The sequence below is a fragment of the Ochotona princeps genome, chromosome 3 (genome assembly GCF_030435755.1).
Source record: "Ochotona princeps isolate mOchPri1 chromosome 3, mOchPri1.hap1, whole genome shotgun sequence".
Taxonomy (NCBI): Eukaryota; Metazoa; Chordata; class Mammalia; order Lagomorpha; family Ochotonidae; genus Ochotona; species Ochotona princeps.
In genome coordinates, this window is record NC_080834.1 from 87153063 (window position 1) to 87175467 (window position 22405).

General features: G+C 46.8%; 1 protein-coding gene across 2 annotated transcripts in view; it reads right to left on the minus strand.

Annotated features, from left to right (window-relative positions):
* KPNA1 (karyopherin subunit alpha 1) overlaps positions 1-12204 on the minus strand; it is a 57999-nt gene extending 45795 nt beyond the window's left edge. Inside the window, exon 1 of one of the 2 annotated variants that reach the window (XM_058661970.1) lies at positions 12011-12204. The gene's annotated coding sequence lies outside the window, so the exon portion shown is untranslated. Of the gene's footprint in view, positions 1-11544; positions 11688-12010 lie in introns of those variants that run through there. The other variant, XM_058661972.1, reaches the window with a different exon arrangement.
* Between the last annotated feature and the right edge of the window lie 10201 nt (positions 12205-22405).

Genomic DNA, 22405 nt, shown 5'->3' on the forward strand with positions numbered 1-22405 from the left:
GACTGACACTGTTAGACAGGTAGCTTGTGAATGAAGACTGCCAGCAGCACATGTACACATTCACAGCACAAACGCTCCACCGCTCCTGTGCCCATGGGCTGGAAATATCCAATGCTGCCTACAGGCTCAGCACATCCATTCACAGACTTGAGCCTCACTTGCCTAGAGACCACAACATGTGAGCTCCAACCCTACATGGGTATGCCAGAACACTCCCAAGGTTCCCAAAAAGAGGGACACAGAGAATAGTACAAGTTTCTGCTCAAACCTACCTTCCTTTGAATATTCAACTAGCTCCTGCCCCACAACCCTATAGTGGGATGAATCCCAAATTTGGAGAGGGACAGCAATCTTTCAGGTGGAGAGCTGTTGCCTATGCTTACATTTGAGTGTGTACTATTCCTTTCAATAAATCTGGCTTTCCTATACCCTTCACATCTCCTCTTCAAGAACTGAATTTTTTTCCCCGTGGAGACAAATACTTGGAACAAAATTTTAGATAACTTACCCACTCCTTCTCTGCACAACAATTAATGAGTACTTACATCCTATAGGTCTAACCCCTACCAGAACCACCATCGGCTGCTCTCCAGACACTGTGACAGTACGAAACTAGGTTGGAAGCCAACAAACAGGAACCCAAATCAAACACTCTTGACAGGGCACGTGAGTGCCTCAAGTGGCACTTAACAGCTGTGCTAAATGCCTGCCCCAACATGCTATTCTTTCTTTTTTACTTAGTTGCTTGAACTGAGAGTGACAGGAGAAAGGGAGACAAAGTAAGAAAGATCTCCCACTCAACCAGTGCAATCCCAGGAGATCTTGTCCAGGCCAAAACCAGACAGAAGCTACGAACTCCATTCTGGCCTCCCACCTGCGTGACAGAGGCCCAAGGACTTGAGTCATCTCCTCCTGCCTTCCTAGGTATACTGACAGGAATATGAACTGAAAGCAGAGCAGCCAGGACCCAAACCAGCACTCCAATATCGGATACAGGGACATGTTACCCCAACATGCTATTACTTCAGCAGAAGTTCTGCAGTTCATAGGAGAAATTATCACTTATCTAGTAGTTTGATGGTTTTTGCTTTGTGTTGGTTTTTAAGCCAAATCTTGACAGGATCAATAGCTGGTATTACCCAAATCGTATACTGAATCTAATAATCACCGTATTAGATGTTTACATGTACATATTTCAAGTTAAAAATTAGCACAAAAAGAATATATGAAGTTTTCCTCCGAAATCACATTAATATTGCTGTGTGAGAAATTTAGCTTTGATTTTTTTTCTTTTTTTTTTAAAGATTTACTTACTTTTACTACAAAGTCAGATATGCAGAGAGGAGGAGAGACAGAGAGGAAGATCTCCCGTGATTCACTCCCGAAGTAGCCGCCACGGTCAGTGCTGTGCCGATCCAGAGCCAAGAGCTAGGAACTTTCTCCAGGTCTCCCACGTGGTTTCAAAGAATTGGGCCATCCTCAACTGCTTTCCCAGGATACAAGCAGGGGGTTGGATGGGAAGTGGAGCTGCCGGGGTTAGAACTGGCACCCATATGGGATCCTGATGCATTCTAGGCGAGGACTTTAGCTGTTAGGCCACAGTGTCGGGCCCAAGCTTTGATTTTCTTTTTTTTTTTTTTTTAAATTATTTATTATTTAACTTCAGTAATTACACTGTATTATGTGACACAATTACATAGATACTTGGGTTCTCCCCACCCCTCCCCAAACCCTCCCACCATGGTGGATTCCTCCACCTAGTTGCATAACCACAGCTCAAGTTCAGTTGAGATTCCCCCCAAGCTTTGATTTTCATTACCAAGCACACAACAGTATCTTAAATACTGCGCTGTGTAGGGCAGCTAATCTTCCACCCTGTGGCAGCAGCATCCCTTATGGGCACTAGTTCAGTCACGTCCACACCCTACTTGTGGTCTGGGAAAGTGGTGCTGGAGGGCCCAAAGCGTTGGGCTCCTGACCCACAAACAGAGAGCTAGAACAAGCACCTAGCTCCTTTTTTTAAAAGAAAGATTTATTTATTTTTCTTACAAAGTCAGATATACAGAGAGGAGAGACAGAGGGGAAGATCTTCCATCCGATGATTCACTCCCCAAGTGACCGCAACAACCAGTGCTGTGCCGATCCGAAGCCAGGAGCCAGGAACTTCCTCCAGGTTTCCCATATGGGTGCAGGGTCACAAGGCTTTGGACCGTCCTCCACTGCTTTCCCAGGCCACAAACAGGGAGCTGGATGGGAAGTGGAGCTGCAGGAACTAGAACCAGCGCCCATATGGGATCCCGGTGCATTCAAGGCAAGGACTTTAGCTGCTAGGCCACGGTGCCGGGCCCAGCACCTTGCTCCTTGTTTCAGATCAGCTCACTGCATCCATTTGGGGAGTGAATCAGCACATGGAAGACATTGCCTCTTTCTCCTCTCCCTGGAAAATCTGCCTACAATCTTCCCAGAAACAAATAAATCTAAAAAAAAAAAGCTTGTGAAAACAAAAAAAGAACCCAAAAAGCACATTTGGGCCCGGCAAGATAGCCTAGTGGTAAATCCTTGCCTTGCACACACCGGGATACCATGCAGGCACCAGTTCACACACCAGCTGCTCCACCTGCCATCCAGCTCCCTGCTTACGGTCTGGCAAAGCAGTAGAGGACCGTCCAAAGCCTTTGGCCTGCACCTGCGTGTGAGACCCAGAAGCAGCTCCTGGCTTCAGACTGGCTCAGCTCTGGCCATTGTGGCCTTGGAGATTAAACCAGCAAACAGAAGATCTTTCTCTCTGTATCTCCTCTCCATATATCTGTCATTCCAATAAAAGGAATTAATCTTTAAGTAAATAAATAACAAACAAAAATTAGCTTATGTAAAAGCAAATACAACACATACTTGCACTGGCCAAGCTGAGGCAGGAGCTCAAAATTCAAATCTATCTCCAACAAGACAGGGACCCAACTACCTGAGTCATCACCTTCTGTTTTCCAGTGTGCAGAAACAGTAAGAATCAGAACCAGGAGTAGAGCTGGGACCAAATTCAGAAACGACACTAAGGATATTGTGTCTAACGTGCTAGGACAAACACCTGCCCCAGAAATAACTGGTTTTTTTTTTTCTTTTTTTTTTTTTCTTTTTTTTATTATTATTTAACTTCATTAATTACATTGTATTATGTGACACAGTTACATAGATACTTGGGTTCTCCCACCCCTCCCCAAACCCTCCCACCATGGTGGATTCCTCCACCTTGTTGCATAACCACAGCTCAAGTTCAGTTGAGATTCCCCCATTGCAAGCATATACCAAACATAGAGTCCAGCATCTTACTGTCCACCCAGAAATAACTGTTAAAAAAGTAGTGAATCACAAGAAAGAACAGGAAGAATCACAGATGGTGTCAGACCCCAAGGTTTCCTGCAAACTGAGCAACCAGTAAGAACTGCTGGAGCCAGCACTGTAGCACAGTGCATTAAGCTTCTACCTGCAATGCCAGCATACCATGAGCTCCAGTTCAAGTCCTGGCTGTTCCACTTCCCATCCAGCTCCCTGCTAATGTGCAGAGAAAGCAGTAGAAAATAGCCCAAATACTTGAGCCCTGCATCCACACAGGAGACCCAGATGGAGTTCCTAGCGTCAGTTTGACACAGTACCAGAGTGAATCAGTGGATGGCAGATCTCTTTAATGCCTTTCAAGTAACAACAACAAAAACACTGACTGATACAAGCAGGAGGCTTGATACGCAATGTCCCAGGTACCCTGCAGGTAGAATGAAGAGGACTAATAGAAAATGTTAGTTGAAGTGTCCAAAACAGCCATCACACATCATATCTCTTCCCCTATTCTTCTTCACAGCTAAGCAAACATCCCTCACAGAAGCTTTCAGACAAGCACTGTTAAGAAACTCACTCAAAGGCCTGGCACCATAGCCTAGTAGCTAAATCATCACTTTGTTTCCCCCAGGGTTCCCACACGGGTGCTGTTTCATATCTCAGCTACTCCACTTCCCTCCCAGCTCCCTGCCTGTGGCGTGGGAAAGCAGTAGAGGATGGCCCAAAACCTTGCAACTCTGCACCCACGTGGGTACCTGGAAGAGGCTCCTGGCGTCAGATTGGCTCAGTTCTGGCCACTGCAGCCACTTGGGGAGTGAGCGAGTGGATGGAAGATCTTTCTCTCTGTAAATCTACCTTCCCTCCCCCCGCCCAAAAAAGAAAAATCTTAGTTCCTTTTCCAAATTAATGAGTCCTCAAACATAATGACTGCAGCCAACACTGCAGTGCCATCACCCCCTATGTGAGCCAGTTCAAGTTCCAGTTGCTCCACTTCCAATCCAGCTCCCTCATAATGAGCCTGGGAAAGCAGTGAATGATGGCCTAAATGCTTAGGCCTCTGTACCTCTCTGAGACCAGGAAAAACCTCCAGGCTCCTGGCTTCAGCCTGCCACATCCCCCACTAGTAGCCATGTGGAGAGTGAACCAGCAGCTGAAGATCTCCCAGCCTTGTCTTCCATTCCTCCCCACCACCCTCTGTCACATGCGCGAACTCTCCTTCTGCCTTTCAAATTAATTAATTTTTTAAAAGGCAACTAGTCATATACTCTAGGCAACAGACTGGAGACTTCCTCGGGAAAGAGGATCAATGGCAGAGGAGGGGTTCTCCACTGGCCCTCCAAAGAAAAATCACCAGCTACCCCGTCCACCCTTCAACAAATCACACCTATGCAGTTCCTAAGTCAATTTTTGTCGCTTCATTCTTGAAATGTGAATGAACTGTCATAAGATCACCACCACGTATCCAGGGAAAGTTTTTAGACAGAAAAAACAGCAACGAAAACAAGGAAAAAGAAATAGAGTAATGGGGCGGAACACATCCTCAAAAGGATTATAACGTCAACGAAGCAACACAAACATATATAACCTAGAAATGGGCTCTATGAAATATGCCTGTAACGCTGGCATTCCATTAAGGATGTCGGCATTGTGGCATAGAGGATCATCCCATACAAGTGCTACTTCATGCCCTGCTGCTCCACTTTGCTCCAACTCTCTACCAATCACCTGAGAAAGCACCGGAAGATGGCCCACATGTTTGGTCCTCTGCTACCCACACAGCAGACCAGGGTGAAGCTCCTGCCTCCTGCTTGTCAACCCCCCTTGGCCAGTAGAGCCATTTGGGGGTGAACCAGCAGACTCTGCCTTTCAAATAAAGGCTTAAAAAAAAAAAGAAAGAGAAATATGAATAGAAATCAAAAATTCAAGAAAAGAACTAGAAGAACACTGAGGACATCTCTTAGGAACAAAACAAAGACTAAAAGACAGGAAAAAAATGGAGTAGAAAGACATGAACATTAAAGCCACCTAAAGTTCCAACATCCACAAAATTTGAGTATAAAGTCCAGAAAGCACAAAGGGTTGATGAGGAAGATACTATCAAAAAAACAATCAAATTTAATACATGTTCAATGAATGGATTCTGGACAAAATCAATATACAGATGAGAGACTTAAGAGATTTCGTCTAAAGCTTTTCACAACATTCAAATCTAACCAACAACAAACTGCAAACTGAGAATGCCAAAAAAATGCACAAGGAAAGACAAAACACAGCCCGGCACAGTAGCCTAGCGGCTGAAGTCCTCACCTTGCACACGCTGGGATCCCTTTAGGGGACCAGTTCTAATCCCAGTGGCCCCGCTTCCCATCCAGCTCCCTGCTTGTGGCCTGGGAAAGCAGTCGAGGAGGACCCAAAGCCTTGGGTCCCTGCACCCACGTGGGAGACCCCGAGGAGACTCCTGGCTCCTGGCTTTGGATTGGCTCAGCTTCCACCATTGCGGCCACTTGAGGAGTGAATCAGTGGACGGAGGATCTTCCTCTGTGTCTCTCCTCCTCTCTGTATATCTGACTTTCCAATAAAAATAATCTTTTAAAAAAAAAAAGACAAAACAGACAACTGTCAAAAAGGAAACTCTTAATAGATTCAAGAGATGTTAATTCATTAGTAAACAGAGGATATAAGAGACATGATGAGATACCAGTTCACACCCATCAGACTGACAAAAAAACCACAAAAGTTAAATAAAACCAAGTAGAGGCAAACAAAGTGCCTGCCAGTAGGCACACATATTAATTCTCATGTCATGTCTCAGGAGCCACATTCCTAGGTATACAACCCAGAGAGTCCACACAGGTCCCTAAGGCCATATAAGTAAATTATGGTAGAAAGGCAATTTTACATCAGATACACTTCAAACGGAAAGATTCCCAAGCAATAGAAAAAAAAAAAAAAAAAAAAAAAACAAGCAAGCAAGGTTCACTACACAATGCACAAACCAAAGATACACACACCACAATAGATATTTAACTATGCTTCAAAGACTATCAACTACAATGCTGTCAGTAGAGGTAAAGAAAATAGGACCAAATTTAAGAGAAAAATCTAGGACCCTGAGCAATGGCTCAGTGGCTAAATCTTTACCTTGATGCACCATGATCTCATACGGCGCTAGTTTGTGTCCTAGCTACTCCACTTTCCATCCAGCTCCCTGCTTGTGGCCTGGGAAGGTAGTAGAGGACGGCCCAAAGACCTGGTACCCTGCAACACTTGAGAGACTTAGAAGAAGCTCCTGACTCCCGGCTTTGGATCAGCTCAGCTCTGGCCACTGTGGCCACTTGGGGAGTGAACCAGTGGATGGAAGATCTTTCTCTGTCTTTTCTTCTCTCTGTAAATCTGCCTTTCCAAGAAAAAAAAAATCATCAAAAAACAAAAGTCTAAGGGAATCTATTGTTCTGATGAATGAGTATGTCCAGAACTAAGAAACATAATTAACTTATACTCCGTTTTTCTATAGGGTCCTAAAATGATACTGGGGCAGGCAGTTGGCACTGTAGTTAAGATACCACTTAGGACAGCCGCATGCCTTATCCCAGTCTGGGTGTCCCAGCTCCATGTTCCAGCCAAGCTTCCCACTACCATGCACCATGAGGGACAGACAGCAGAGACAGCTCACACACTGGGATCCCTGTCACTCACACAGGGACTAGCAGCAAGTACCAAGTCCCTGGGTTCAGCATAACCCAGACATCTGAGAAGCAAAGCAGCAAGACTTGTTTCTCTGTCTCTCTGCCTTCCAAAATAAAAAGTAAACAAAGAAGCTAAAATTTTACAAGGTAACAAAAACTCCTCAAAACTATCCCTAGCTTCTAAGGGTTCATGGAGTGCTCTTAAGTGCGCACAATTGTGCACAACATAATGGAATTTCAAAGGATAAAAATAATATCCTAAAAGTTTTTCGAGTTTGGAAGATAAAAGATCACATACAAATGAAGAAAATATAACTTGCAAACTTTGCATAAATGATCTCCCACCCTAAAATTTTACAGCCAACCACATACTGATCAGATGTGAAAATGGAAAAAGACTTTTTTTCACCAAAGATTATTTGAGGAAACAACTTGATCAACCTTTCAGGAGTCAGTGACTTACACCTTCAGCTTCATTTAATGATGTGCAACCAACTATGTCTAGTCTGTTCTGGCGGGCAGACTGTACTGCTGGTAAAGCCAAGTTCTTATGATTCATGTGATCACAGCACAAACTGCCCTAGACTAGAAAACAGGCTCTTCCCTCAACTCTGGGAAGCAGGGCAAATTACATACCAATCTTGAAACGCACAACCACTCCTCAAAGTGGCCCTGCAAGGATATAAGTGAAAGCACGTAAGAGCTCGACCCATCAACAACTCTTCGTGCTTCCCTGTGGGTCTTTTTTCCCCAGCCACAAACCCCCATTCTGACCTCACAGAGTAGAAACTCAGACAACTCAGCACATACCCCTCCTCAAGATGAGTAAGCCGACTAATCTTTGCATATGAAGGGCAGCATTATTCTTGTTACATGAAGGAGATCATCCCTGTTACTCACATTCTGGATTAATGCCTGTTCTCGAGAACTGTCCCAGTTAGTCTAGCACACTAGCAATCATTTTTCCTTTAAGTAGGTCTGCTCTTTGTGACATCTGTTTAAAATAAGAAATTCGTTTTGTTCATTCAATGCACAATCTCAGAACTTCCAATGCAAGACCTAAATGACAAGAGTTGGCCTGGGGCCTCTTCCTCCTGCTTACTGCAGAGAGAATAGAGAAATCAGCTCCAATCAGCTCACTGAACTGTGAACCATTCGCAATGTTTTCTTCTATCATTATGACTAAATTCTTAATATCTATCTAACACAAGCAAAAAGAACAATGGGATCATCTTTGGCACTGCATCGTTTGTCTCCACTCCATGGCCAATCAAAGGTCTTCAAAGGTTTTATACACAGTACTCATACAGCTAAAAACAATCTGAAATCCTCCTACAAACACCAGCATCCCATGAGTACCAATCCAAGTCCATGCTGCTCCTCTCCCCAACCAGCTCCCTGCTTGTGTCCTAGGAAAGCAGTGAGGACACTCAAAGCCTTGGTTCCCTGCACCCGCGTGGGAGACCTGGAAGAAGCTCCCAACTCCTGGCTTCTGATCAGCCCAACTCCGGCCACAGTGGCCATTTGGGGAATGAATCAGCGGATAGAAGATCTTTCTGTCTCTCCTCCTCTATGTAAAAATCTACCTTCCCAATTAAATCAACATAACCTTTTCTTTAAAAAGGCAGAAATACCATTAATCATTAAGCCTTTTATTACTAATTCAAACAACATTGTACTAAAACACTGGAGATGAAAAGAATGGAAAACTCTATTCTGAAAATTAAGAGGAAAAGTACAAGGACAAAATAATTAAAAGCAACAACAAAAGATGGAACAATGGAAAAGGAACAAAATCAACCCAGAAAACAAGAACAAGTTCAGACTACCTAGTATGAAACAATTCATAACACAGCTCGAACTAAGGAATATTAATAACCTTGAGCCTCCAGACAGTCAAGGTATAAAGAGAAACTGGATGGCTTAACAAAACAAAAGTGACTAATAAAAGGCAGTCATTTGTCTGAAGTCTACCACTAGTGTCTTAAGAATATTCCTAAGGGGTCCAGCGCACTAATCTGCAGCCAAAGTCCTCGCCTTGAACCTGTCGGGATCCCACGTGGGCACTGGTTCTAGTCCAGGAAGCTCCACTTCCAATCCAGCTCCGTGCTTGTGGCCTGGGAAAGCAGTCAAGGACGGCCCAAAGCCTTGTGATTCTGCACCTGCATGGGAGACCTAGCTGAGGCTCTGAGCTCCCGGTTTTGTATCAGCGCAGCTCCGGCCGTTGTGCCGTGTGGCAAGCGAATCAGTGGAGGGAAGATCTTCCTCTCTTTATATATATAGAATGTCCCTAAATCTGTGTTTTACAGAGACCAATAAATTAGAAAGTCTCTTGGATGGCAATATTTCTTTCATGGTCTCCTTTGGCAGGGGTCTTCAAAACACCCACGGAAAGCCCACATTATACAAAAAAATCTCTGTGAAAATCAAAGCAAATTTTTAACATTTACTTACTTATTTTCTTTTACTTGAAAAGTAGTGACAGAGGGAAGAGAAAGGATAAAGAGACCTTCCACACACTGGTTCCCAGGACAAATACTAGCAAACTGCCAGGACTGGGCCAGGTTGAAGGCAAGAACCAGGAACTCCATCCTGGTATCCCACATCATTCACTGGCTCCCAGGATGGATTATCAGCAAGCAGAAAAGGGAAGCAGGGCAGCCAGTACTCTGACACTCCAGTACTGATGCAGGTGTTCCAAACAGCAGCTCAACCTCAAATGCCACAATGGCCACCCAGCAAATATCCTGCCAACAAAATGAACCTTTTGAGCCTAGCACTTGGCTCAGCTGGCTAATTCTCCCCCTTCAAGTGCCAGAATCCCATATGGGCTCCATTTTCCATCCAATTCCCTACATATGGCCTAGGAAAGCAGTAGGGCCCAAAGCTTTGGTACCCTGCACCTGCGTGGGTGACCTGGAAGAAGCTCCAGGCTCCTGGCTTTGGATCAGTTCAGCTCCAGCCACTGCAGCTACTTGGGGAATGAACCAGCAGATGGAAGATCTGTTTCTCCTTCTCTCTGTAAATCTGCCTTTCTAATAAAAAATAAATAAATCTAAAAATATATAATTTTTTTAAAAATACACACTTTAATTCCATTTTTTATTAAATCTTCTTAGGCACTCACATATTACTTCTGAATGAGGTCAAGGTGCAAAATATTAATTCATGGCTCTATGAAAAATATCCATGAAGACCACTTTAGAAAGTAACACAACACAGTTCGACTCCAGGTGATATGTTTATTCCTGATATTTAGTTTATTCTTAAGTTTCTATAAATGTAGTGTATGTTCTGTTTTCCTACAGGTTTATTTTTCCCAAGGTTTATTTTGTTTGCTTCCATTTCAACTTCCTTTACTATTCTGCAAAATGATTTACAATTCTGCCCAATTAGAATGACTGATAACAGGTTCCCAGACTACACTTGCATTAGTCACCAGTCTTCGCTGCTCTATACATTTCATGAGGACGGAGGCAGAGTGGCATGGCCACGATGACACCTTTGGTGTCAGTCACATGAAAGCGTTAAACCGAAAAGACACAACCAAGTAAGACAGGACAGAGCTAATTCTTAAAATAGCAGTGTGACTTGGGATTCTAACGTGGGTCCCAACAAGTGCTGCATGACCTTAAATAAGTTACTTAGCTTCTCTGACCACCTTCAATGCTTTTTCCACTGTAATGCAGGAAGACTAACAGCTACTTCCAAAGTTACAGTGGGGCAGGTGTGTATGGCACAGCCAGCCCGTGCAACCCCTGCCAGTGGCCCAGGAAAGCACAGGAGATGGGCCCAGCAAGCACATAAAGACGAGGACGAAGCTCCTGGCCTGGCCACCCTGGGAAATGAACCAAGCTGGGTAACCTTTGGTTTTCCCTCTCTCTGCAATTCTGACTTTTGAATAAATACCCCAAACTTTTTTTTAAATGTAAAACTTGTGCTAATACATGCACATTACACAAGAACTCAACAGATGTCAAGTGCTTTGCTCTCATGCACTCTACATCCTAAAATCCTACACAGAAACAGCACCAACAATAAATTAACTCCCGTAAAAATCCAACAGCGCCATTCACAACCATCTCTCCAAAACCTTCAACGGGGCCAGCCAAACAAGGGGCGGATTACTTTCAAAATGTCAGAGATACAAGAAAAAAATGAAGGGAAAAACAAAACACGTCCAGAATGAGGCTTGAAGCCAACAGAGAGTAGAAGAAAATCACCTATTTGTTTCTGAACCTAGTGGAGTTTTTTGGCAGAAGCCCTTGAAGAAAAAATGGATAGAAAGTAACTGGTGCCCAACAGCGGCGTGCTTTGGGGAGAAAACATTCCGCGCCGGCCCTCGCACATCAAGGACAACTATTTTGAAACTTTTCCTAGGGAAGCGGAAAATGGAGCGCTTCCACGCGAGTCCAGCATGCTCGTATGCTCGTACCCAGGGACCTGCTTCCTTCCCGTTCTCGCCCCCAGGGAGACGTGCGAGCTGCCCGCACGCGCCGCCGCGCAGACCGAGTCCTGTCATTCCTACCATCACCGCTCCTCCCGGTTCCGCCGGCCCTGCCCCGCTGCCACCCTTACGACCCTGGGAGACTGCAGCCGCCGGCCCGGCCGGGCTCCGGCCCCTCTCGCCGGCTCCGTCCTGCCCGTCACGGCCCGCACCCGCCGGCGACGCAGCCTGCGCGCTCGCCTCCCAGCCGCCCCGCAGTCCCCGGCGCCGCCGCCTCCAGCCCCGCCTCGACCGGCGTTCCTGACGGCGATCACACCCGCGCTCCCCACCCCCACTCGGCCCTCCGCCGGCCGCGCGGCCGTTACGAACAGCCGGGCCCGTGACGCATGGACGCGCCCCGGGCGGCCAGCCCCAAAGGCGCCCCGGCCGGAGCCACGGGCCGGATCCCCGCGCCTCCTCCCGGGGGCCTCTCCCCGGGTCCGACCCAGGACAGCCCAGATCCGCCGGCGGGAGGGGGAGGGGCCGCGGCCGCAGGGCCCCCACTCACCGGGCTCTCGGCAACCGGCCCCGGTGCCACGAAGCTGAGGCGCTCGCTCGCTTGCTCGCCCGCCGGCCCGCCGGGCCTCTCGCGCGCACAACCCCGAGCAGCCGGCCCGCGGCCCGGCGGTGCTCACCAGGCCTCGCTCTCCGCCGCGCACCGAGCAGCGAGCCTCAGCTCAGCCGGCGTGCGCAGTGCGCCTGCGTGCGGGGGCCGGCCCTCGCGCCTGCGCAAGCGCCTCCACCGCCCGCCGCAGAGGCTGCCGGGAGTTGTAGTCTCCCAGCAGTCGCGCACGGGCAGCCCCTAGAAGTAGGCGTCCACGTGGGTGAGAAATCCGGAATGAAGAAAGGGCTTCTTGGAGCTGGTTTGCAACCTGGCAAAGGTTGGACAAAGGGATGTCTGCAAACCTGTCTTTGCTGATTATTCCCGAAAGGATCTTCTTCTCCATCTGCCTTCTTGCTAGGCAAATAGCAGTTTCAGTTCTTGATGACGTGATGAATGACTGATGACATGAATACAGTGTTGTCGGCCCCCTCGAAGCTTAAAGGGACAAGAAGCTTCTATAGATATTGTTGTTTTAGGCAGCTAGTTCAAGGTCACCAGCTTGGAATCCATGCCTTCCCCACCCACGTAATCCTTTCTGCCCACCTGTGATGCTAAGCCATCCCCTAGCGCCTGGGAGGAGGGTGGTGATATGGCACTGTTGGGTAACCACTCCCTTCACAAGCCCCCGAAGGCCCGTAATAGGGAGGGGCCCTCTCTCTCGGTCACACGCTTCTATCGCTCTAGCACGCGGACTCTTGCCCTTTCCAGTACCTGCTTCCTCTGGCTTCCCACGAACAGACTCCAAGACAACGAGCCCCTGAGCATGGCCCCTGTATGTCTGTACTCCTCACCCTCTGTTCACTGCTTGGGTGAATCAGTGAAGATGGGAATGCTAAGATACTTTGTACTTCTAATCTGTGTACTTCCAACAGTTCCAGGAGAGGTCAGGCCTAGCAGTGACGGAATGTGGGCAGAGAAGCCAGGAAAAGGTGAATGTTTGCAGCCTTGTAACTGTATCCAAGGTTATTCACTCTATATTGTTGGGGAAGCTGGAACATAGGCCTTCAGTTTAATGAATAGACTTCATGGTATTGACCATTTGTTCCTCTCAGGATTTCAAATCAGACTGGATTGCCACATGTACTTAATGTTACTTTCTAGGGCCCTTTTATCACCAGAATTGGTTACAAAAAAATTCCTTAATATATTCTGGTCTTGTTTGGCACAATCTGTAAGGAGTTATTCCAATATCCTTCCCATCCCAATATCCGCGCCATTCCTTCTTCCTCACAGCTCGTGAAGTTCGCCCGGCTAAGCTATCCACCAATCAGATGTAACCTGGCATTCCACCTGAGAATCCCACCCCAATCTTCCAGCCCCCTCCCCAACTCCGCCCACTCGCCAATCATCCCTAGGCATTCACCTGCAGGCGCCAATCCCCTGGGGGCCTGGCCTCAATCCCTCCCAATCCCCACCCCCTACACCTGGAAGACAAAAAGGCCCCCCAGGTGCGGCTCGCTCTCTTATCCCTCCCTCTCTTACCCCGCTCTTACCCTGCTCTTACCCCTCCTTCTCTGGTCTCTGTCTCTCTCTCTCTCTTCTCTCTCTTGCCTTTCTTTGCTCTCTCGTCTTCCTCTGGCCTCCCTCCCCTTCCCCTCCACCCTGTCCCTGCCCCGTTGGAATAAACCTCCTAAGATACCTCGTTGCGTCTGGTGTGTTTCAGCTCATGGTAAAGAACCAGGTTGTGGGAATTAGCTGCGCGTAATAATATCGTAATAATATAATATCATATGAACTAGAACTCTCCAATCTTTTTAAATAACTAACACAGTCTCTCTCGGGCCCCTAACAATATTGCTTTTTCAGTTCTCTCTTGTCCCCTTTGCCTGAAAACATGTGCACTATGTCAAAGTTGGTGCAGAAACAAGAGACACACACCTGCTTTAGCCTCTATAAATACCGTCAAGTGGAAAGTTGGGAACAAGTGATTGTGACTGATCAATCTGATGCAGTTCTTTGGGGGAAGCAAATGGAGTAGGTTTAAAACTGAAGCCAGTCAGGGCCCAGTGCAGTAACCTAGTGGCTAAAATCCTTGCCTTACATGCACCAGGATCCCACATGGGCACCAGTACTAATCCCAGCCACCCAGCTTCCCATCCAGCTTCCCATCCAGCTCCCTGCTTATGGCCTGGGAAAGCAGTCAAGGAACGAGCCCAAAGCTTTGGGACTCTGCACCCATATGAGAGAATCTTCCTCTCTGTTTCTCGTCTCTGTATATCTGACTTTCCAATAAAAATAAATAAATCTTTAAAAAAAAAATTGAAGCGGGCCCGGCGCTGTGGCCTAGCGGCTAAAGTCTTCACCTTGAACACGCCAGGATCCCATATAGGCGCTGGTTCTAATCCCGGCAGCTCCATTTGCCATCCAGCTCTCTGCTTGTGGCCTGGGAAAGCAGTTGAGGACGGCCCAATGCATTGGGACACTGCACTGCACTGGTTCCTGGCATCTGCACTGGTTCCTGACACTGCACTGGTTCCTGGCATTGGATCAGCGCGCACCGGCCGGTTGCGGCTCACTTGGGGATTGAATCGTCGGACTGAAGATCTTCCTCTCTGTCTCTCCTCCTCTGAGGAGCAAGGTGAAAGAGATGGGGTAGGTTAACACGTGTCCCAGCCCAGGGCCTTGGGAGAGAGGACTGCGCTAATCGAAAGCTCAGTTATGCAATGCTCATTTGTCACGGATCTCTCTCCCTGCTGCATCAGCATTCCCCCTCTAATGCCTCGTCCACTAGGATCAGAGCTGGGTCTGAGCCAGGGGCTGGGGAGAAGAGAAGGTAATCTGTCGGGTAGATGGAGAGACAAGTGTGCCTGGTGACAACCAGGCTGAGGACACAGTACCTCATCTCCATCAGGAGCCACAGCTGATGAGAGGGGAGCTTCAGTCTTTGTGAAAGCTCCTTCCAGTACACCCTTCCTCACAGATAGGACACAGGCCTGGAGAGTCCCAAGCCAAAGGCTTGGGTATTTGTCAGGGCTCCCCCTCTTCAGCAGAGTCTCTTGAACCTCCAAAGACAAAAAAAAAAAAGCCAAAAGCTTAGATCACTGTCCCCAGCCAGTGATTTTAGAATCAGCCATCAACTCTGGTTTGGAAAAGGAAGGGCAAATGTCAGCTCAGGATGCTCTATCTTCACTTGTTAGCAGGTGTGGTGGGCAGAATTCAAGGATGACTATTCCCCTCCCCCACCTTATAAACTCTGCCCCTGCTGTAGAACTTCCACCCTTGATTGTGGCTGGGAACTTTGACTGGCTTGCGGCCAAAGAACATGGCAAAGATGTAAGATTGCACCTTAGCTGACTGGAGCTAGAAACCTTCATGCAGGCCTTGAAGTCGTGAGCTATCCACGATGAGAGCTTCGTGGCAGGACGGCTAGGAGTCAGAGATGGGCCCTAGGACCCAAGTGGCACCTCCGGAAGCAAGTCAGGAAGAAGCCAGAGCCCCCAGTTACACAACCACAAGATGTGCCAACAGCCGAGAGAACGTGGAGGCAGACTCCTCCCAATCCAAGCCTCCAGATGAGAAGACAGCCGGACCTGGACTTTGATTGCACGCTTTGTTAGATGCCGAGCAGGAAAACCAGCTCAGCAGTATGTGCAACATGGGCTCACAAAACTGTGGAGCAGCATGCTGCAAAGGTACTAGGTTTGTTGTTCCTTTTCACACAGTAATAGATAGTGAATATACTAGACATTGTTGGATTATTTCATAAAGTGGATTGCTGGTTTACACAGATTTTTCTTTATAGGAAAGAGAGGCAAGAGGAGGGAATGAAAAGAGGTTAGATAAGATATCTCAAAGTATAGTTCAATAGAACTAAGTTCTGGTGTTCTGCAGTGTGGTAGGGTAACTACAACCAATAGCAATCTATGATATATTCAAAAATAACTAAAAATCTGATGGGTCTGAACAAATAGAAATGATTAACATTTCAGGAGACAGAAATGCCTGTTAGCCTGAGTACATTGTAAGCATGCTGCACCCTGAAATATGTACAAGAGTGAATATTATGTGTCAACAAAAAAAGTTCAACATAGATTTACCATACGGTCTAGCACTTCCACGATAGCCTTACACATAAAAACGTGAAAACATGTCCACACACAGAAGTTTGGGTATGAATGTTGACAGCCACGTTATTGACTACAGACAAAAAAACAAAAGTAATCCAAATGCCTATCAACCGTGGAATAGATACAGAAATAAACTGCACGAACTCTCCAAAGGTATGTTATCCAGTGATAACAAGGATGAAGTACTGGTACATGCAACTAATGATGGGCCTTGAAAACAGGATACTGTGTGGGAGCAAAAAAAGTCACGAGAATGTGTGTAGTGACTATAAATTTTCTTTTCTGTAACATTCTTGCTGACATTTACCTTTTTGACAATATATGGGCAGGCACCATGGCATATCAGGCTAATCTTCTGCCTGTGGTCCTGGCATTCAATATGAGTGCCAGTTTGAGTCTCAGGTGCTCCACTTTCAATCCAGCTCCCTGCCGATGTTCAAGAAAGGCAGCTGGAGGACAGCTCAAGGCCTCGGACCCCTATATCCATGTGGGAGACCTAGAAGAAGCTCCTGGCTCCTGACTTCAGGAGTTCTGGCTGTTGTGGACATTTGAGGAGTGAGCCAGCAGATGGAAGATCTCCCTCTATTTGTCTGTCTGTCTCTAACTCTGACTTTAAAGTAAAATAAATCTTACCAAAAAACCTTGTCACAATATAATAGGTGTGAAATGGAAATAATATAAATTGAGCATAAAAATAATATTACTTGAGCATAAAAATATGAAAAGTAGGCACCAATGTAGTGAGTGGTGCAACAGGTTAGGTGGTGCAATGCAAGCTTTCGGTATCAAGTTGATGCTTTGGGTACTAAATCCTCCACTTCTGATCCAGGTTCTTGAGCCTGAAAAAGCAACATGAAATGACCCAAGTACTTCCACCCCAGCCACAAAGGTAAACATCTAGAATGCAGCTCCTGGCTCCTGGCTTTGGCCTGGTCTAGACCTGCCTGTGGCAGCTTTTGGATTGAACAGTGGAAGATCCCTTTCATTTCTCTCTCTCTCTGTCTTTCAAATATATCAATCTTTTATCTGTTTTTTTTTTCTAGAAATTTTTCTATTTCTGGAAAGGCAGATATACAGAGAGAAGGAGAGACAGAGAGAAAGCTTGGGGAACTCCTGTCAGTATGCAGTCACTGCATGTGATTGCAAGAAGCAAGACTGGGAGCAGCCCAGAGCAGGCCAAGTTATGGTACTATCAGCATATGTATGGCTCAGGTCTGGGGGCGAGTCAGGCTAGGTAAGTTCATAGCACCCACTGGCAGATGTGAGAACCAGAATGGGGAGCAAGGCGGGCCCAGTTGGGCCACACATCAGGCAGTTCACATTAGGGCTGGGACTAGGGCAGTCCAGGCCAATCTAGATTATAGCACCCAGCAGCATGAGCTGGGACTAGGGGCAAACTGGATCAAGCCAGGCTTCACCACCCACTGGTAAATGTTGAAGTGAGGCAGGCCATGCCAGATTGTGCCATAGCACCTACCAGCACAGGTAAGACCCTGTGTGGAAGGGTGGAGGGGTAGAAGTCTGGTAGGAGGGTTGCAGGGGACTCCTCTGCTGGGCCACTGCTCCCACTGCTGAGCATGAGAACTGGGGCCAGGAACAGACCAGGCTGGGCAGGTCCATGATACCCATTAGCTGGCATGTGAGCTGGATTAGGGCAAGAGCCAGGCTGAACTAAGTGGCCATATTCACTGGGGCATGCTTGAGTCAGATAAAATGCAGGCTGGTTGGGTTTTACCACAGCATCAGCTGGTAAGTGCTGGGAATGGGGGCAAGTCTTGTCAAGCTAGACTGCAGAATCACCTGGGAAGTATAATATCCGGGGCTGGGACTGAGCCTAGAAGGGAAAATGTGGGTACTCCTCTGATGGGCTGCAACTTCCACTGGTAAGCATGAGAACCAGAGCTGGAGGTATACCTGGCTTGAGAGGTAGTAGCGCTAGCACCCAATAGCATGTGTGAGCTGGATAGTAGGGTTGGTTGGGTTGAGTTAGGCTGCAGCATTCTGCTGTGTACAGAAGTTCAATGGGATGCAGGACAGAACAGACCAATCTGCTACATACACTTTCCTGTGCAGGAATCAGGACTTGGGGGCAGGCCTGGTGGGCGGTGGTTATTGTGGTCGCTCTGACTAGGCTGCGGTTCCCACTGGTGTGCATGAGGATTGAGTGTGTAGTGGGCAGATTTGGAGTGGGCCACAGCATCCACTGTTTCGAGGTGTAGGCCGGCCAGCAGGCCATGAGGTCACCGAGGGTAAGGCAGACGGTGGCCTTCAGCTGCAAGAACCACCGGAGACAAGCTGGTAACCGATCCAAAGTCGGGGGCCAGGAACTTCCTCCAGTGTCCCAAGGCTTTGGGCTGTCCTCGACTTCTTTCCCAGGCTACAGGCAGGGAGCTGGACGGGAAACGGGGCTGCTGGAATTAGAACTGGTGCCCAATGGGATTCCGGTCACATTCAAGGTGCGGACTTTGCCACTAGGCCATGGCACTGGGCCCACAGGTTACAGATTTTAAAGGGTAAGGAGAGGGAGTTCAGGAGGAAGCCTTCAGGCAGACCTCACACCCATCAAAGACACTGCAATTAGCAGTATGAGGCATCTATTTCCCCAGATCTTCCAGTCATGTCAGAGGTCATGTTCCAGGTGTACTCCCCTTGACCTTGTAGCCAAATTGGAGGTCAGACTCCACGTGTAGGCCTGAAAGCTGTGCCTCAGGCCATGGGGAAGGTTAGGGTTAAGCCAAGCCCTCCAGGCAGCAGGGAAGGGCCTGGGGTGATCCACCCGCCACTGGTTTGTGTCTGAGATGAGACTGGGGATACAGCTGTCCAGGTGACTGTAACCACTAGTGTGTATATAGGCTGATGTGGGTGATGGATTGAGCTGGACCTTGCACTGGCTGGCACACACAGGAGTTAAGTTGGGATCATCGCTGGTGAGCTTTATTTGGGGATTCCCCCACAAATGGACCCCTGGACTCAGAATTCCAACCATGGTGAAAATCACAGGACCTGTGGTCTGTTGAGTACCTGTGTCAGAACTGGGTATCCTCATTTGCTGGGGGCTGTATCGTGGACAACATGCCCAGATGCTAATGGGCAACATGACCACCTTCATTGAGGCCAGCAGAGGACATCAAGTACCATGGAGGGCAGAATAAACTGGATAGATCTCCCAGCCAAGCTTTGAGAGCAAGTATCTGCGCGAATGGAGACTCTTAAGGTGGACTATGTCAGCCAACAGACCTTGGATTTCTTCATCCTTGGAGCAACAAAATCGGTAGTATTTCAGAACTATTGAAACCACTTGAGCAGTATTCCACATCGGGGACCCTGGAATGACATCGGGTGGCCATCCTCCATCCCACATACAGAGGCAGTTAGGTTGCTGTATGCGGTTTCTCCGTTTCTGTGCCCTCTTCCCCCAGATACAGGAAGAAGAAAAAGAAAGCTGGGAACAATGGTCTTCTCCTTTTCTGTGAGCCTCCCCACCCTAATCATTGTTCCACACGGGCATGCATCCTTCTCAAGTATGAACATCATCAAAAATAAAATTTAAAAAACTAATTTTCTTAGTAACACAGCTAGAGCTAAGACTTGAATGCAGGTAGGCTGTCCATAGCACTGTGCACTAAGCATAAGCCGCCACCATCACTCTGCTTTTCTGTGTGAGGACGTGGGCTGCTCTTGGTCAGCAGCAGCCACTCCCTCTGTCCCCTCTGTCCAGTGAGCTAGCTTCTCTTCTGGTGAGGGCATGGTGGAGTGATGCAGGACGGACACCCAGGACTCTAAATGCCAGTTCACTCCCACAAGACTCTGAGACCTCAGAGCCCATCTGCAATTAGTAGTGGACACTAAGTGTCATTAAGAGACTGTCAGCATTCCCTGAGGAAGGGGATAGGTCCCCTCCAGTCATTTAAATCCTATGGAATACAAAGGTTTTGTTTGGTCACTCTTACGCCTATGAATGCTTCACATTCTTCTCTCCAATGTCATTTGAACCAACTCAACAGTCTGTTACCTTTGTGTTAAAACCGAGCTACAATTTGTACACAATAAAATGTAAAGTACACAATAAAAAATTTACCTGTGCAGTTTATTGTTTTTCCTATCATAAACTTTATTAAACAAAATAGAAATAGAAATAGCTGAAAGTGGCAACTAGTAATAATTAATAAAACGGATTAGGCAAAAACTATGTGTGAAAAACATAGCAACTTTATTCTTTTTTTAAAAAAGATTTATTTCTTTTTATTGGACAGAGAGGAAGATCTTCCAACCAATGGTTCACTCCCCAAACAGCCACAACAGCTGGAGCTGAGCCAATCTGAAGCCAGGAACCAGGAGCTTCTTCCGGGTTTCCCACACGGGTACAAGGTCCCAAGGCCTTGGGACTGCTTTCCCAGGCCACAGGCAGAGAGCTAGATGAGAAGCAGGGCCATCGGGATTAGAACCGGCGCCCATTTGGGATCCCGGTGTGTTCAAAGTGAAGACTTTAACCACTACACTATTGTGCCGGGCCCAGCAACTTAATTCTAATTATTTATTGTATATCCAAATTTTGCAGGTTGTATTTTCATAAGATATGTAAAAGAAGGAACTTTTTATAGAAGAGTGTTACATATATTAGAACTGATTAAATGGCTATTTAATGACATATTTCTTTCTAAACCGTGTGATGGTGGGGTATTTTTGTTCTTTCTGCTTCCTTTTCCATCTGCATCCTTCATTTCCTTTCTGCATCTTTGAACTGTTTGGCGTCTTTAGAACATCTTTCTTTTCTGTCATGGCAACATTGAGTACAATCAAAAGTAAAATGAATTTTGACATGCAGTTCAGCCCTTCTGCTACATTTCACAGATGTCTGTTGTCAGTGCAAAGTAACTATCAAGCTAAAAAATTCATGCAATAAAAGTGTTTGAGCATAAAAATCTCGATATTTTATCTGCTATCACAGTAGGCTTTTTTTAAAAAAAGATTTATTTATTATTTTTATTACAAAGTCAGATATACACAGAGGAGGAGAGACAGAGAGGAAGATCTTCCGTCCGATGATTCACTCCCCAAGTGAGCCGCAATGGCCGGTGCGCGCCGATCCGAAGCCGGGAACCAGGAACCTCTTCCGGGTCTCCCACACGGGTGCAGGGTCCCAAAGCATTGGGCCATCCTCGACTGCTTTCCCAGGCCACAAGCAGGGAGCTGGATGGGAAGTGGAGCTGCCGGGACTAGAACCGGCGCCCATATGGGATCTTGGGGCTTTCAAGGCGAGGACTTTAGCCGCTAGGCCACGCCGCCGGGCCCCACAGTAGGCTTTTAAACTGGTAGAAATTTGTTTCCAGATATGCAATAGGTCTGTCCACTTTACAGTCAGTCTATAAATTAAGTGTGAGGGTTCCCCGCATCTGAAACGTCCATCAATTTTAGAACATTCTGAAGTCAGTTGGACATCAAGCAATCAAACCTCTCCTCTTAGGCACAAGGGTGGTTAAGCTCAGATGTGATTTGAATTTATGGAACTGAAGTTAGATTTCAAACAAGTCGATGGTTTGGCTAAAAACATCCAGAAAATTCTATTTACTTCGGTTCCATGTTTCTTGGGACAAGCTTCAAAGCAACCTTACTGCCCTAAATGTCATCTGGAATTTTCATTACATCCCATATGTAACTTTCTCACCTCCCTTTCAGCCTCTTGGACGATCATCGGACAGTTGTGGAAGAATCGACAGGTGAATTTACTTGGTGGTAATCCATTCTCACCCTTGATGCATTTCCAAATTAAAGTGGAAGTGGCATTCTGCTTGTCCCCACACTTGAAAATAGGATTCTATGCCATCTTTTTAAGATTTATTTATTTCATTGGAAAGGCAGATGTACAGAGAGGAGGAGAGACAGGGAGAAAGATCTTCTGCCTGATGATTTGTAGGAGGACATTGTGACTCTAGAACATCAGTGAGCACAGGATTACAGTTGGTTGGATAATATTTGGAGGAGAATAACCAAATGGCTACCTTTTGTATACCTGACTGGATATCATTTGCATAAGAACAGTTGAGTGGACAGTATGTATATGAGAACACCTGGTGGAATATACAAGACAAAAGGAGTTCCAAACAAAAGCATTGATGGTTTTGTTGATAAGCTCAATACTTCCTCCCTTATCCTGTATGGCCCTCAGTGTATAAAGTTTGATGCCACGAATAAACTACGCCTTTGACCATCAGTCAGGGTCCACGTGTGTTAT